This window comes from Loxodonta africana, unplaced genomic scaffold (genome assembly GCF_030014295.1).
Source record: "Loxodonta africana isolate mLoxAfr1 unplaced genomic scaffold, mLoxAfr1.hap2 scaffold_75, whole genome shotgun sequence".
Classification (NCBI taxonomy): domain Eukaryota; kingdom Metazoa; phylum Chordata; class Mammalia; order Proboscidea; family Elephantidae; genus Loxodonta; species Loxodonta africana.
Window position 1 is genome coordinate 362378 of NW_026975484.1, and position 17779 is coordinate 380156.

At 43.4% G+C, this 17779-nt stretch overlaps 1 long non-coding RNA gene across 1 annotated transcript in view; it reads left to right on the forward strand.

Moving 5' to 3' along the window:
- Positions 1-486: 486 nt before the first annotated feature.
- Positions 487-17779, forward strand: part of LOC135230090 (uncharacterized) — a 52035-nt gene continuing 34742 nt past the window's right edge. Inside the window, exon 1 of the long non-coding RNA XR_010320729.1 lies at positions 487-539. This is a non-coding gene — a long non-coding RNA (uncharacterized LOC135230090). The remainder of the gene's footprint in view (positions 540-17779) is intronic.

The following is a 17779-nucleotide window of genomic DNA, read 5'->3' on the forward strand; positions in this document are numbered from 1 at the left end:
GTTGGTTCTTTGCAGAAAGACATGGCAGTCTGCTTCTGTAAAGACTTATAGTCTTAGAAACCCTGTGGGGCAGTTCTGCTCTGCCCTATAGGGTCACTATGAGTCAGAATTGATTCAACAGCAACTGGTTTGGAATTTTGTTTGGTTAGAATCTTTATGGGAGCCCATCTCCAGATCTTTTCAACCCCTGAGCTGGTGGGTTCCAACGGCCCACCTTTCAGTTAGCCAAGCACTTAACCGTTGCACCTCCAATACTTAACTCTGCACGCGAGAGGGCCCTCTCCTGACGTCTCCCGTCTCCTCACCCCGCACACTTTGGCGTTGTCCTTGCTTCTAGACCCCGCCCTCCCATATGGAGGCCCAACCCCCCCACGCCCGCCCCACACCCAGGCCACTGGGGGGGGCCGGCAGCCATGTTCCTCGCCGTCCAGCCAGTTACTCACGGAAGCGCTGGGACGGGTGGTGAGGGGCCCGGGCCGGATGGCGCGCCTTAGAGAGGATGCTGTTCGTGCTGCTTTCCGTGCCGTGTTTTCTGAAAGGTATGAAACTCCGGCAGCTGGACGGAGGGGCCCGCTCCCAGACTGAACAAGCCCGGCGCCTCGAAGGTGTGGAGGGAAGGCGCCAGGAGGGCGGGTCCCAGTCCCAGCATCCCGTGGGCTCCAGAGGTTGGAGAGTCCGGACGTTGGGTTAGCAGCTTGCATCCCCCCCTCCAGCGTACCCCGTCCCGAGTGATCCCCAGGAGCGGACGCGGCGTTGGGCCGGGTGGACGCAGCCACTCTACGGGCTGCGAGAGGGAGCCTCTGGCCCGGGAGACGCAGCTGGTCTGCGAAATTTGCATCCCCGTGGATTTGCGGGGGGGGGGTTCCAGCCGCGGGATCCAGCTGCGGAGTGCCCTCGGGCCTGGGGGCTTGAAGGGCTTGGGGAGAAAGGCCGTGTCCAGGGCTGCACCCAGGTCCCTACTCTGCCCAGGGCAGGTTTGCGGGCCAAGCTGGGGGATGGGCGCCTGCCCCCCTGCCCCCCACCTGCTCCCTGTGCCAGGGGGGAAACCAAGGCCCAGAGTTCGCCCGGGCGGGTGAGACTCCAGACTGAGGGCGGGGCACTCGCCCCCATTCCTCCTCCCACCCCCACCAGACTCCGTAGGGTGCCAGGGACGGGGAGAGAGGGATCCCCCGCCCAAGGCCATGCTGCCCCTTACTGTTTTGGGCGCTGTGCCTGGGAGGCTGAGGCACCCCGCGCCCTCGCCCGGCCGGTCTACTCTCGGGGCTGGGGCGTCGGCGCGGCCCCACCGGGAAAGGAAGGGGTCCTGGGAATCTGTGGAGCAGCGCGGGGATCCTACTCCTTGTGGATGCAGCGATTCAGTGTCTGTTAACAGTGTGGATGCCGGGTCCCGCTCCCCCTCTGGGTGGCGGGGTGGGGGTAGCAGGAAGGGGTCCTGAGCAACCAGGTCATTTGTTAACTTAAACATTTGTGCAGCGCTGTGTAGCGGTCGCTGTGGACGCGGTCTCTGGTGCTGAGGGGATTTGAGGGTTCCTCACACTGGCGGGATTTGGAGCCTCTACCCTAGTGGCAGTGGGTTCGTGGGTTACCCTGGTGGTGTAGTGGTTAAGTGCTAAGGCTGCTAGCCAAAAGGTTGGCAGTTTGAATCCACCAGGCGCTCCTTGGAAACTCTGTGGGGCAGTTCTACTCTGTCCTATAGGGTCGCTATGAGTCAGAATTGACTCGAGGGCAACGGGTGTGTTTTTTTTTTTTTTAGGTTGGAGGAGATTAGGTGTCTCTCGGGCTGACATTTGAAGGCCTGGAGCTGGCCTTTTATGAGGGTTTATAAGGGTTTTAAGCGCTCCGGCCATGGGCGCCAACCTGATCTTCCAGCCCCTGCGGACGGGCCACCTCCCCCGCCCCCGGGGGATTGGCTGCTCTGGGACCCTGAGCCCAGAGGGCGGTGAGAAGCTGACAAACGTGAGTGATGTCCTGCAGGCTCCAGTCGGCGGGGCAGCCCTGCTCACATGGTCTCAATATGGGCAGTGGGCTTCGTGCCTGGGGTGTGGTTTCCGATTGTTCACTCGTGTCCCCCCACCCCGTGCAGGGCGACAACTCTCCTCTGGGCGGGGACCTAGTAGAGGCCTGCAGGGCATCAGGGTATGGAGGGGCAGAGCTTGGGCGGGGAGGGCGCGGCCCTGCAGGTTCCTGTACATGGCCACGGCAGGGGGGTGCGGGTCGTGAAGGCTGGGCCTGGTCGAGGACCCACTAGGTCGCGCAGAAGGAGTGGGTTAGGATAGTAACAGCATTAATGGGAGTATTGAGAGAGCGCCCTGGGGCGTTGGGTCCCTTGGGAAGAAAAGCTTCTGCTATCGCCACTGGAGCAGTACCCAGGTCAGTCCCGGCTTAGGTCCAGGAGGTTCCCATGCTCCGAGGGTCTGGTGGGCAGAACGGAACTGGCGGTGCGCGCGCCCTCTCGCGGCCTTGCACCGAATCGCTGAAGTTCAGTGTCAGGCGATTCTAAGCCATGGTTTTGGAACTGAATAGTGAAGCAGAGCAAATGATGCAGTGCCTTGATGGGACCGGTGGAGACAACAAGAAGCAAAGCACAGCTGAAACTTCAAAATTCCACTGAGTGTTAGTAGGATTTGGAGGAAGAAAATAGACGGAGAGTCGAGAGGCCCAGAGATGCAGAAGGGTTAGAGGATTAGGGTTAGGGGTTAGGGTTTGGTGTTAGGGGTTCAGGTTGGGGGGTTAGAGGTTTGGGAGTTAGGTTTAGGGGTATAGGTTTTAGGTGGTTGGGGGTTGGGGTTACTAGGCTAGGGCACAAGAGGTTTAGGGTTATGGTTAGGGTTAGGGTGAGGCTGAGGTTGATTTCCCAGTCTTGTGTACTGTCTCTTCCTTCACCAGAGTTACCACATATGTGTCGTTTGGTTGGAAACCCTGATGGCGTAGTGGTTAAGAGCCACCGGTGCTAACCAAAGGCCTGCAGTTCAAATCCACCAGGCGCTCCTTGGAAACTCTATAGGGCAGTTCTAATCTGTCCTGTATGGTCGCTATGAGCTGGAATCGACTCGACGGCAGTGGGTTTGGTTTTTTTGGTTATTGTTTAGTTAGCTTTTCTCTACCCGCTCTTCGTCTCCCTGGTGAACATCAAGGATTGTTCCTGTGCGTAAATGTTTTCATGAGTTTTTATGATAGTGGTCTCTTACTGTATATGTCGTTTTGTGACTGACTTAGTATGATGCGCTCCAGATTCATCCATGGCGTGAGATGTTTCAGAGATTCATCATTGGTCTTTATTGTCGTGTAGTGTTCCACTGTGTGTATGTACCATAGTTTGTTTATCCGTTCCTCTGTGGATGAGCACTTAGGTTGTTTCCATCTTTTTGCTACTGTGAATAATGTTGCAGTGAACACGGGTGTGCATATGTCTATTCCTGTGACTGCTCATGGAAACCCTGGTGGCTAGTGGTTAAGTGCTACTGCTGCTAACAAAAAGGGTTAGGGTTTGGGGTTAGGGATGTTAGGGTTAGGGTTGTTAGAGTTAGGGTCGTTAGGGTTTGGGGTTAGGGGTTGGGGTTTGGGGGTTAGAGTTTAGGGCTGGGTTTTTTGGTTAGGGTTTTTGGGATGGGGGTAGGTGTTAGGTTTAGGGTTTGAGGTTAGAGTTCAGAGTTACAGGTTAGGTGTTAGGGGTTGCAGTTTGGGGTTTAGGGTTTTGGGGGTTTAGGGTTTTGGGGGTTTAGGGTTTTGGGGTTTAGTCATTAGGGTTTGGGTTAGGTTTTAGGGGTTTAGGTTTAGGCTTGGGGTTGGGTTTGTTTGGGATTTGTGGTTTGGGGTTAGAGGGTTGGGGTTAGAGGGTGGGTGTTAGAGGGTTGGGGTTTAGAGTTTGGGGGTTAGAGATTGAGGGAGTCAGGGTGAGGGGTTAGAGGGTGAGGGGGTTAGAGGTTGAGAAGATTATAGAGTGAGGGAGTGAGAAGGTGAGGATGTGAGGGGGTGAAGGTTAGGGTTTAGGGTTAGAGGGTTTAGGCTTAGGGTTCAGAGGCTTAGGGTTGGGGGTTAGGGTTTCGGGGTTCAGAGGTTGGTGTTGGTGTTGTGGTTAGGGTTAGAGGGTTAGGGGTATAGTTTAGAGGTTTAGGGTTACGGGTTAGGGCTAGGGTTTAGGGGTTCAGGTTTAGGGGTTTGGGATGGGTTTGGGGTAAGGTTTTGGGGTTTAGGGTTAGAGGGTTAGGTTTAGGGCTTAGGGCTTAGAGTTTAGGGTTTTAGGACTTAGGGTTTAGGGCTTAGGGTTTAGGGTTTAAGGCTTAGAGTGAGGGTTAGGGCTGGGGGCTGGGGTTAGGGTTTAGTTTTTAGGGTTTAGAGTTAGGGTATTAGGGTTAGAGGGTTAGATGACTTAGGCTTTAAGTTAGGGTTTAGGGGTTAGTGGTTGGGGTTAAGGGTGTTAGTGTTTAGGGTTTTGGCATTTAGGATGTTAGGGTTAAATGTGTTAGGGCTAAGGGTGTTAGGGTTTCACGTTTTAGGGTTTTAAGTGTTATGGTTTAGGGTTTAGGGTTGTGTTAGGGTTAGGCTTAGGCTCATTCTTAGGTTTAGGGCTAGGGATTTGAGGTTTAGTGTTTGGGGTTGGGTTTGAGGGTTGGGGTTATGTTTAGGGCTAGGGTTAGAGGGTTAGAGTTAGAGGGTTAGGGTTTCAGGTTAGCCTTAGAGGGTTAGGGTTCGAGGGTTAGGGCTAGAGTAGTTAGGGTTAGGGTCGTTAAGGTTAGGGTGGTTAGGGTTTAGGGTTAGGTGTTAGGGTTTAGGGCTTACGGTTAGGTTTTGGGTTTGGGCTTTGGGGCTTGAGGTTTGGGTTTAGGGTTTGGGGCTTGGAGTATAGGGTTTAGTGTGTATGGTTTTTGTGTGTAGTGTTTTGGGGTGTAGGTGTTTAGATTGTAGGGTTTAGGGTATATGGTTACAGTTTGGGTTAGGGTTAGAGTTTAGGGCCTTGGTGGTTAGGACCTAAGGGCTTAGGGTCTTAGGGGCTTTGGGGCTCAGGGCTTAGGGGCTAGAGTTAGAGGGCTAAGGCCAGAGGGCCAGAGGGCCCGAGGGCCAGGGTTATGGTTTGATTCCTGGATGGCAATTTTTTTCCTTCAATATTTTGTATAAGTCATCCCATTGCCTTCTTGCCAGCATGATTTCTGCTGAGTAGTCCAAGTTTATTATTATTTACTTTCCTTTGTTGGTGACTTCTTTTATCCCTAGCCTCTCTTAAAATTCTCTTTATATTTGATTTTGGCAAGTTTGATTATTATATGTCTTGGTCACTTTCTTTTGAGATCTACCGTATGTGGAATTCGATGAGCATCTTTCATGATATCAGGGAAGTTTTTTGCCAACAAATCTTCAACAGTTCCCTCTGTATTTTCTGTTAGCCCTCCCTGTTCTGGTACTCCAATCACTCATACTTATTTCTCTTGATAAAGTCCCACATGATTCTTTGGATTTCTTCATTTTTTAAATTCTTTTATCTGGTTTCTCTTCAAATATATTGGTCCCAAGTGTTTTATCTTCAATCTCAGTAATTCTGCCTTCCAGTTCTTCAATTGTGCTCTTCTTACTTTCAGTTGAGTTTTCTAACTCTGTAATTTTATTGTTTATCTTCTGAATTTCTGATTGCAGTCTCTCTATGGTTTCTTGCTGCCTATTAAATTTTTAATTATGTTCTTGAGTAACCTTTTTAATTTCTTCACCTGCTTTATCTGTGTGTTCCATGGCTTGTTCTGCATTTTGCCTCATTTCCTTCCTGATGTCTTTGAGAGTTCTGTATATTAATCTTTTGTATTCTGCATCTGGTAATTCCAGGATTGCACCTTCATCCAGAAGATTCCTTGAGTCTTTGTTCTGAGAGCTTGTTGAAGCAATCATGGGTCAGCTTCTTTTTTTTTTATTTTAATAATTTTTGTTGTGTTTTACGTGAGTTTACAAATCAAGCCAGTCTCTCACATGAAAACTTATACACAACTTCTTACATATTCCCAATTACTTTCCCCCCAATGGGAGAGCCCACTCCCTCCTTCCACTCTTTCTTTTCGTGACCATTTTGCCAGTTTCTAAGCCCCTCTACCCACCCATCTCCCTTCCAGGCAGGAGATGCCAAGATTGTCTCAAGTGTCCACCCAAACGAAGTAGCTCACGCCTCACCAGCATCCCTCTCCAACCCATTGTCTAGTCCAATCCATGTCTGATGAACTGGCTTTGGGGATGGTTCCCATAGTGGGTAAACGGAAGGTGTGGGGGCCATGATCACTAGAGTCCTTCCAGTCTCAGTCAGACCATTAAGTCTGGTCTTTTTATGAGAATTTGGGGTCTGCATCCCACTGTTCTCCTGCTCCCTCAAGGGATCTCTGTTATGTTCCCTGTCAGGGCAGTCATTGGTTGTGGCCCAGCACTATCTAGTTCTTCTGGTCTCAGGATGATGTAGTCTGTAGTTCATGTAGTCATTTCTGTCTCTTGGACTCGTTATTATCTTATGTTCTTGGTGTTCTGCATTCTCCCTTGATCCGGGTGGGTTGAGAATCATTGATGCATCTGAGATGGCCGCTTGTTAGCATTTAAGACCCCAGACGCCACATTTCAAAGTGGGATGCAGAATGTTTTCTTAATAGATTTTATTATGCCAGTTGACTTAGATGTCCCCTGAAAACATGGTTCCCAAACATCTGCCCCTGCTTTGCTGACCTTTGAAGCGTTCAGTTCATATAGGAAACTGCTTTGGTTTAGTCCAGTTGTGCTGACCTCCACTGTGTTGAGTGTTGTCCTTCCATTCACCCATAGTAGCTCTTGTCTATCTCTTGTTGTCCTTCCATTCACCCATAGTAGCTCTTGTCTATCTCTTTAGTAAATACCCCTCTCCTACCCTCCCTCACGCCCCCCCTCATAACAACAAAGGAATATGTTCTTCTCAGTTTAAACTATTTCTCAAGATCTTATAATAGTGGTCTTATACACTATTTGACCTTTTGCAACTAATTTCACTCAGCATAATGCCTTCCAGGTTTCTCCATGTTATGAAGTATTTCACAGATTCGTCACTGTTCTTTATCGAAGTGTAGTATTCCATTGTGTGAATATACTATAATTTATCCATTCATCCATTGATGGGCACCTTGGTTGCTTCCATCTTTTTGCTATTGTAAACAGTGCTGCAATAAACATAGATGTGCATATATCTATTTGTGTAAAGGCTCTTATTTCTCTAGGATATATTCTGAGGAGTGGGATTGCTGGGTTGTATGGTAGTTCTATTTCTAGCTTTTTAAGGAAGCGCCAAATTGATTTCCAAAGTGGTTGTATACCATTTTACATTCCCACCAGCAGTGTATAAGTGTTCCAGTCTCTCCACAGCCTCTCCAACATTTATTATTTTGTGTGTTTTGGATTAATGCCAGCCTCGTTGGAGTGAGATGGAATCTCATTGTAGTTTTGATTTGCGTTTCTCTAATGGCTAATGATCGAGAGCATTTCCTCATATATCTGTTAGCCGCCTGAATGTCTTCTTTAGTGAAGTGCCTGTTCATATCCTTTGCCCATTTTTTAATTGGGTTGTTTGTCTTTTTGTGGTTGAGTTTTAGCAGAGTCGTGTAGATTTTAGAGATCAGGTGCCAGGGGGAGATGTCTTAGCTGAAAACTTATTCCCAGTCTGTAGGTGGTCTTTATACTCTTTTGGTGAAGTCTTTAGATGAGCATAGGTGTTTGATTTTTAGGAGCTCCCAGTTATCTGGTTTCTCTTCGTCATTTTTAGTAATGTTTTGTATTCTGTTTATGCCATGTATTAGGTCTCCTAATGTTGTCCCTATTTTTTCTTCCATGTTCTTTATCGTTTTAGATTTTATGTTTAGGTCTTTGATCCATCTGGAGTTAGTTTTTGTGCATGGTGTGTGGTATGGGTCCTGGTATGGGTCCTGTTCCATTTTTTGCAGATGGATATACAGTTACGCCAGCACCTTTTGTTAAAAAGACTGTCTTTTCCCCAATTAACTGACACTGGGCCTTTGTCAAATATCAGCTGCTCATATGTGGATGGATTTATATCTGGATTCTCAATATTGTTCCATTGGTCTACGTGTCTGTTGTTGTACCAGTATCAGGCTGTTTTGACTACTGTGGCGGTATAATTGGTTCTAATATCAGGCAGAGTGAGTCCTCCCACTTTGTTCTTTTTTAGTAATGCTTTACTTATCCGCGACTTCTTTCCCTTCCATATGAAGTTGGTGATTTGTTTCTCCATCTGTTTAAAAAATGTCATTGGAATTTGGATCGGAAGTGCATTGTATCTATAGATGGCTTTTGATAGAATGGACAATTTTACAATGTTGTCTTCCTATCCACGAGCAAGATATGTTTTTCCAATTACGTAGGTCCCTTTTGTTTTTTTTGCAGTAGTACCTTGTAGTTTTCTTGGTATAGCTCTTTTACATTTTTGGTAAGGTTTATTCCTAAGTATTTTATCTTCTTGGGGGCTGCTGTGAATGGTATTCATTTGATGATTTCCTCTTCAATGTTCTTTTTGTTGATATAGAGGAATCCAACTGATTTTGTGTGTTTGTATTGTAATCTGAAACTTTGCTGAACCCTTCTATTAGTTTTCTTGAGGATTCCTCAGGGTTTTCTGTGTATAAGATAATGTCTTTGGAAATAGAGATAATTTTATTTCTTCCTTACCAATCTGGATGCCCTTTATTTCTTTGTCTAGCCCAGTTGCTCTGGCTAGGACCTCTAGCACAATGCTGAATAAGAGCAGTGATAAAGGGGATCCTTGTCTGTTTCCCGTTCTCAAGGGAAATGCTTTCAGGCTCTCTCCATTTAGGATGATGCTGGGTATTGGCTTTGTATCAATACCCTTTATTATGTTGAGGAATTTTCCTTCTATTCCTATTTTGCTGAGAGTTTTTATCATGAGTGGGTGTTGGACTTTGTCCAATGCCTTTTCTGCATCAATTGATAAAATTACGTGGTTCTTGTCTTTTTTTTATGTGGTGGATTACATCAATTGTTTTTCTAATATTGAACCAACCTTGCATACCTGGTATAAATCCTACTTGGTTATGGTGGATTATTTTTTTGATATGTTGTTGAATTCTATTGGCTCGAAGTTTGTTGAGGATTTTTGCATCTATGTTCATGAGGGATATAGGTCTGTAATTTTCTTTTTTTGTGTTGCCTTTAGCTGGTTTTGGTATCAGGGTTATGCTGGCTTCATAGAAGGAGTTAGGTAGTATTCTGTCCTTTTCTATGCTTTGAAATACCTTCAGTAGTAGTGGTAAGTCTTCCCTGAAAGTTTGGTAGAACTTTGCAGTGAAGTCGTCAGGTCCAGAGCTTTTTTTTGTTGGGAGTGTTTTGATTACCTTTTCAATCTCTTTTTTTGTTATCGGTCTATTTAGTTGTTCTACTTCAGTGTGTGTTAGTTTAGGTAGGCAGTGTGTTTCTAGGAATTCATCCATTTTTTCTAGGTTTTCAAATTTGCTAGAGTACAATTTTTTGTAGTAATTTGATATGATTGTTTTAATTTCAGTTGGATCTGTTGTGATATGGCCCGTCCCATTTCTTATTCGGGTTATTGGTTTCTTTTCCTGTATTTCTTTAGTCAGTCTGGCCAGTGGTTTATCAAATTTGTTAATTTTTTCCAAGAAGCAGTTTTTGGCCTTGTTAACTCTTTCAATTGTTTTTCTATTCTCTAATTCATTTAATTTTGCTGTAGTTTTTATTTTTTGCTTTCTTCTGGTGCCTGACAGTTTCTTTTGTTGCTCTCTTTGTGTTTGTTCAAGTTGTAGGGACGGTTCTTTCATTTTGGCTCTTCTTTAATATGTGTGCCTTTATTGATATAAATTGACCTCTGAGCACTGCTTTCACCATGTCCCAAAGGTTTTCATAGGAAGTGTTTTCAGTCTTGTTGAATTCTGTGAATTTCTTTATTCCCTCCTTAAGGTCTTCCATAACCCAGTCTTTTTTGAGCAGGGTATTGTGCAGTTCCAAGCATTTGATTTCTTTTCCCTGGTTTTTCTGTTATTGATTTTTACTTTTATGGTCTTTCATTCAGAGAAGATGTTTTGTAATATTTCAATGTTTTGGGTTCTGCAAAGGCTTGTTTTATGACCTAATATGTGATCTATCCTAGAGAATGTTTCATGTGCACTAGAAAAGAAATTATAGTTTGCAGCTGTTGGGTGGAGTGTTGTGTATAAGTCTATGAAGTGAAGTTGTTTAATTGTAGCAATTAGATCTTCTGTGTCTCTATTGAGCTTCTAACTGCATTTCCTACCCTTCACCGAGAGTGTTGTGTTGAAGTCTCCTACTATAATTGTGGAGGTGTCTATCTCACTTTTTAATTCTGTTAACGTTTGTTTTATGAATGTTGTGGCCCTGTCATTGGGTGCATAAATATTTAATATGGTTGTATCTTCCTGGTAAATTGTCCCTTTAATCATTATGTAGTGTCCTTCTTTATCCTTTGTGGTGGATTTAACTTTAAAGTCTATTTTATAGGAAATTAATATTGCCTCTCCTGCTCTTTCTTGATTGTTGTTTGCTTGATATATTTTTATCCATCCTTTCAGTTGTAGTTTATTTGTGTCTCTAAGTCTAAGGTGTGTCTCTTTTATGCAGCATACAGACTGATCGTGTTTTTTTATCCAGTCTGCAACTTTCTGTCTCTTTATTGGTGAATTTAGTCCATTTACATTAAGTGTAATTTTAGATAAGTATGAGTTTTTTTTTTATGAGTTTAGTGCTGTCATTTTGATGCCTGTTTTTGACAATTTCATTTTTCCATTTACTTTTTTGCGCTGAGTTTTTCTTTGTAGAATGTGTGTTCCTCCTTTTTATAGTAGTTGAATTTATTTTGCTGAGTCGTTATGTTTATCTTGGTTTTTATTTTGAAGTATGGAATTGTTAGACCTCATTGTGGTTACCTTAATATTTACCCCAGTTTGACTAAGTAAAAACCTAACTTGTTTCACCCTATATCACCTTGGTTTCCTCTACATATGTAAGATCTATGTCTCCTGTATTTAGTCCCTCTTTTTTGTCTGTTGTAATCTTTTACATAATGACATCAATGATTCCCTGTTTTGAGTAATTTTTTTTTAATTAATCTTATTTTGTTTTTGTGATTTCCCTATCTGAGTTGATATCAGGATGTTTTGTTCTGTGACCTTGTGTTGGTATCTGATATTATTGATTTTCTGACCAAAGAATTTCCTTTAGTAATTCTTGCAGTTTTGGTTCGTTTTTTGCAAATTCTCTAAGCTTGTGTTTATCTGTAAATATCTTAATTTCACCTTCATGTTTTAGAGTTTTGCGGGATGTATGATTCTTGGCTGAGAGTTTTTCCTCTTTGAGTGCTCTATATACGTCATCCCATTGCCTTCTTGGCTGCATGGTTTCTGCCGAGTAGTGCAAACTTATTGATTCTCCTTTGTAGGTAACTTTTCATTTATGCCTGGGTGCTTTTAAAATTTTCTCTTTATCTTTGGTTTTGGCAGGTTTGAGGATATGTCTTGGTGATTTTCTTTTGGGATCTATCTTGTATGAGGTTCGATGAACATCTTGGGTAGATACCTTTTCATCTTTCACGATGCCAGGGAATTTTTCTGCCATCAGATCTTCCACTATTCTCTGTGTATTTTCTGTTATCCCTCCCTCTTCCGGAACTCCAATCACACGCAAGTTATTCTTGATAGAGTCCCCCATGATTCTTAGGGTTTCTTCATAGTTTTAAATTCTATTTGATTTTTCTTCAACTATATTTGTGTCATTTGCCTTATCCTCCAGCTCCCCCACTCTGCATTCCAGTTCCTCGAGTCTGCTCCTCTGACTTCCTATTGAGTTGTCTGATTCTGTGACTTTATTGTTAATATTTTGGATTTCTGAATGCTGTCTCTCTATGGATTCTTACAGCTTATTAATTTTTTCACTATGTTCTTGAATAATCTTTTGGATTTCTTCAACTGCTTTATCCGTGTATACCTTGGCTTTTTCTGTAGATTGCCTTATTTCATTTGTGAGGTCATTCCTGATGTCTTGAGGCATTCTGTATACAATTTTTTTATATTCTACATTTGGCAATTCTAGGAATGTATCTACATCCGGGAATGATTTTGATTCTTTGATTTTGGGGTTTGTAGAAGCAATCATGGTCTGCTTCTTCATGTGATTTGATGTTGACTGCTGTTTCTGAGCCATCTATAAGCTATTGTAATGTTTTCTTTTATATTTGCTCACTGAGTCTTATCTTCTTGTTTTGTTTTGTTACAATACACCCAGATGGGCTACTAGATTGTGGTATCGTGATTGCTGTAGCTTTTGAATCACTTACGTCCTATTACCAGCTTGCCTGAGCTGTTCCCAGGTATGTAAGTGTATGAGTCCATTCACTATTCTTGAATAGAATCAGCTCAGGTGTCCTGATAGCTGGTCACCTAGTGTGTGGTGTAGGCTCTCACCTATTATCTTAGAGGAGTAGTGGTGATGGTTGTATGCACCAGTTTCTATTAGTGGCAGGGGGTCACATTTCGAGGAGGGCAGGATGCTGACAGCCTTCCTTCAAGTGTCAGTGAGGTAGGTGTGGCTCTATTCTCTAGAGTGCTCTGGTGGGTGAGCTCTGCAGCTGTATCTTAGGCACCCAATGCTAGGGTAGACATCACTATTCTCAGATCCCTCTAGCAGGTGGCTAGGTGGTGTGGGTGGAGTCTCAGCCCTCTTTTCACTGGTGTGGACCAGTGAGGGCTCTGTTTAATAGGTAGAGAGGTATCTGACCTCCAAAACTTGCCTTTCCACTGCTGAGCTAAAACAATTATGGTCAGATGTCTATCAGAATTGCCTTTGCATTATAATAGCCACCTAGTTACCTGTAGGGTGAAAGCCAAAGACTATGGGTCTCTTAATGCCTGGATGGAGCTGATTCTGTATTGTTAATTGCAGTTTAGGGAAGTCAGGGAAGGATTTTTTCTTTGATTGCTAAATGGTGCTTTTCTCAGGCCAGGAGAACGGGTTAGAAAAGAAAGAAGAAAAAAAATCGAGCAGTGCACTTCACTCTCTGGCACAGGGAATTCCAGTCTTAATGAAGCTGGCTGGGGCAATGAGGGGTGGAATCAGATATATAGAAGAGAGTAGCCTGGCAAAATATACAAAGTTACTTATGTTGTTTGGTGAGGACTGTTTTTTCTGAGATTCCAGAGCGTTGTGTAGCTTGCGTGTGCTGGCTGTATCCCTGCTGAGACTGTCCCAGAGGGTTAGGGTTGCGTCCATGCTCACACCATCTCAGGAAGCTGCAATCAGCTCCCCCACACTTAGTCCAATGCCCAGCACCAAGGTTTCCTTTCTGGGGTGCTGCACTCCAGGCTCCAAAACCAGTCGCTGCTTCCCCGTGGTTTTTCATTTCCCTGCCAGCCACGTCTGTGTGGAGCCTGCGTGTGCTGCCTTGGTCCCCTCCGAGGTTGGTCCTGAGGGTTAGGCCTACATCCGTGCTTCCCTGTCTCAGTAAGCCACAATCAGCCCCACCACTCTGGCACCAGGAAACTGCGAGGGCTCAAGGCTGTGGCGTGGGACACTGGCTCCGGAAGCGGTCGCTGCTGCAGTGTGGCTTTTCACTCCCCTGTCACTCAGGTCAACTCCTTAGTTCTGTGTTTGATGGTCAGGGTTTGTAGATTGTCCTTTATGTAATCAGTTCACTTGTTTTTTCGAGTCTTTGTTTCAAGAGGGATAAGCGGAAGCTTCTACCTAGTCAGCCATCTTGGTCCTGCCCCCGTGTCTGCCTCTTTATGTGATTTGATATTGACTGTTGTCTCTGAGCCATCTATAAGTTATTGTATTGGTTTATTTTATGCTTGCTTTTTGTATCCTAGCTTCTTGCTTTGTTTAGTTTTGGTATACCCAGATAAGCTGCTTGAGTGCACTAGGTTGATTATTTTCACCTTTGAAGCTCTAATGTACTATCACCAGATGGCTAGCACTGTTACCAGGTATATGAGCCTAGGAGTTCATTTACTTTTCTTGTATGGATTCAACTCAGGTGCCCAGGTAGTTGGTCATAAAGTGTAAGGTACAGGCTCTGTCCTACAGTCTTAGAGGGGCAGGGGTTATTGGTGTAGGCAGAAGTATCTGGCTGCAGTAGGGGGTCAGGCTCTGATCAAGGCAGGGGTCTGACAGCTGTCCTCTGAGTGTCTGTGAGGAAAGCGCATCCCTGTTCTGTAGAGCACATGGGTGGGTTCTGCAGAAGGGCGATGGGTACCCAATGCTTTTGGTTGTAAGTTCTGGGCGGTACTACTTATCCTTGGAGCTCTGTCACAGGTGGCCAGGTATTGTGGGTGGAGCCAGCAGTCCTTAGGCCCCTGATGTGGGTAGGTGAAGACGCCGTTTAATAGGCAAAGCAGTGTCAAACATCAAACACCCATCTTTCCACTGTCCAGCTGAAACCATTGCAGTCTGGCAACAAGGGCCTATTCTCCTGAAATGGGCCCACACAGGTCCATGCTGGGGTGAAAGGTATTCAAAGCCCATGGACCGTTTGTGCCTGAACAAGAGCTACTTCTGTCCTGAGCTCCCCAGCTTAATTGAGCTGGCAGATTACCTTTCCCCCAGTTGTGAACTTATACCTTCTTCAAGGACGGAAGAATGGCTCAGAGTGGTACCGGGGCCTATCTCAGGCCCAGGGAAATTGACAGCCACTGAAGCCAGCTTGGGGGTTGGGGGCGTGGTAAAATAAACACAAGTAATTAGCTTTTGCTGCGAGTGCCATTCTTCTCTTGTTCTGGAGGTGTGAGTAGTCTGTGCAACTTGCTGTCTTTCCCTGAGTGAAGCGCCTCTGGAACGCTACTGCCAGCCCCACTGCACTCGCTCCAGGGAACGGTGCCTGAGGGTTCCTGGCTATTCAGGTCCAGTAACTCCTCTCCACTTCTGAATAGTCTCTCCCTCCCCCTGCCACTGAGTCCGTTTTCTAACTTTGCCTTTGATGTTCAGGGCTCCTAGCTTGTCATAAATATAATTGCTTCACTTGTTTTTTCGGGTCTTTTTTCTAAGAGGGATCACTGGCAGCGTCTCACTACTCTGCCATCTTGGCCTCGCCTCTCTAATATAATCAACAATTTTTTTAAAAAAGAAAGAAAAGAGTGAAACCTGTAGAAACAACAAATAACAGAATGAGATCCACAGAAAAACTAGATATTGGAGCTATCAGACAAAGACACTGAAATAACTCTATTATGTTCAAAGAAATAAAGGCAAGACTTAGAAATTTGGCAAAAAACTAGAAACTACAAAACAGATCAACTTAGAAAGTCAACTGAAAACTATAGCTGAAGTTAAAATCTTAATGTATGTATATAACAGCAGATTACAAATGCTGAAGAGAGATTTAGTGGAAGACATGTTGGAAGAAAATAGAGGCATAGACAAAAGGAAAAATATATATAATATAAAAACAAATAAGATACAGAGAATACAATGAAAATATCCAGCATAAGATACTTTAAGAAGGAAGAAAAAGAATGAGGCAGAAAAACTGAGATTATGGCTGAGAAGTTTCCTCAAATGATTAAAGATATCAAGTTACAGATTCTAGAAGACTTACAAAACCCAAACCAAAAAAAAAAAAAAAGGAACCAAGCCACTGCCGTCGAGTCGATTCCGACTCAAAGCGACCCTATAGGACAGAGTAGAACTGCCCCGTAGAGTTTCCAAGGAGCGCCTGGTGGATTCGAACTGCTGACCTTTTGCTTAGCAGCCATAACGCTTAATCACTACGCCACCAGGGTTTCCTTATAAGACCCATGTAGGGTAAATACAAAGAAATTCATAGTAGGACTGCTGAAGCTAAAGACAAAAAACCCCACAAAAAGCAAATAATTGAACACTACTAAAGAATGGAAGAGATTATCTTTAAAGGACAAACAAAAAAACTGACCGATGACTTCTCTACAGAAATAGTGAAAACCCTAAGACAATGAGATGATATATTTAAATTACAGAGAGAAAATCCATGGCAACCCAGAACTCTATGCTGAGGAAAAACATCCTTCATGAATGAGCAAAGACCTTTGTTTTCAGACAAACAAAACCTAGATAAGTTAACATCAGCATGCCCACATTAAAGAAAATTCCAAAGGTATTCTTCAAGCAGAAAGAAAATAAGGTGAAAGGCTTAAGATGCAAGAAGGAATGAAAGTTAATGAAATGGGTAAAAATAGAGGATTACTGACTGCATAACATAATAAGAATAGACTTTATTGGGTCTAAAATATGTAAGAAATTAAAATGTATGAGAACGACAGCATTTTGACTTTTATGGCTTTATGGTCAGGAAACATGCTGTGTAATATTTTGATGTCTTGGATTCTGTTAATGCTTGCTTTGTGGCCTAATACGTGGTCTATTCTCAAGAATGCTCCATGAGCGTTAGAAAAGAAAGTTTCCTTGACTACCGTTGGGTGAAGTGTTGTGTTTAAGTCTATGAGACCAAGTTGGCTGATTGTGGTATTTAGATCTTCCATGTCTTTATTGAGCTTGTTTATGGATATCCTGTCTGTCATCAGAAGTGGTATGTTGAAGTCTTCGACTATTATTGTGGAGCTATTTCTCTTTTCAATGCTGTTTGAGTTTGTTTTATGTGTTTTGGAGCACTGTCATTGGGTATGTAAGTATTTATTATGATTTTGTCTTCCTGGTATATTGACCCTTTAATCATTATATAGTGTATTTCCTTTTCCTTTGTGGCGGATTTTACTTTAAAGCCTGTTTTATCAGAGATTAATATTGCCACTCTTATTTTTTATTGTTGTCTGCTTGATATATATATATATATATTTTCATTCTTTGAGATTTAGTTTGTTTATGTCTTTGAGTCTATGGTGTGTCTCTTGCAGTCTGCATACAGACGGATCATGGTTTTTAATCCATTCTGCTACTCTCTGTCTCCTTATTGGTGCAATTAAACCATTTACATTTATCGTAATTATTCATAGTTATGAGTTTAGTGCTGTCATTTTCGTCTTTTTTCTGTATGTCTTTTTGACATTTTCCTTATTCCACTTAATTTTCTCTGTTGAGTCGTTGTTCTTTGTGCATTTTCTTTCCATCCTCTTCATTTTTGTTGCCTTTGTATTTACTGCTAATTAATTTTTTCTGTGCTGAATCGTTTTTCTTTTTAGTCTTTCATCTTTTTCCTTGTTGCTTTTGTATTTGCCGAAAATTTATGTTTTCCTTGTTTTTTTTTTTTATTTTTATGTGTAGGATTGTTAGTTTCCTTTGGGTTACCTTAACATTTACCTCTGTTTTTCTAAATTTAAACGAATCTTTTATTCCTTTATATCGTCTTGACTTCCTCTCCATATGAAAGATCTATGACTACATTATTTAGTCCCTCTTTTTTGTCTTAATGTTGTCATCTTTTACAGATCGATGTCTCTGTTTCTACATTTTCAGTGTTTTAGCTTTGATTTATTTGTGACATCTCTACGTGGGTTGCTATCTGGTTGTTCTGTCCCGTGTTCTAGTCTTGGGTTGTTAGCTGATGTCATTGATTTTCTAACTGGAGAACTCCCTTTATTATTTCTTGTCATATTGGTTAGGTTTTTAAAAATTCCCTAAACTTCTGCTTATCTGGAAGTGTCCTAATTTCACCGCCATATTTGAGACACAGTTTTGCTGGATATATAGTTCTTGGCAGGCAATTTTTTTTTTTTTTTTCCTTCAGGGCTTTGTATATGTCCTTCTTGCCTGCATGGTTTCTGCTGAGTAGTCCGAGCTTAGTCTTACTGACGCTTCTTTATAGGTGACT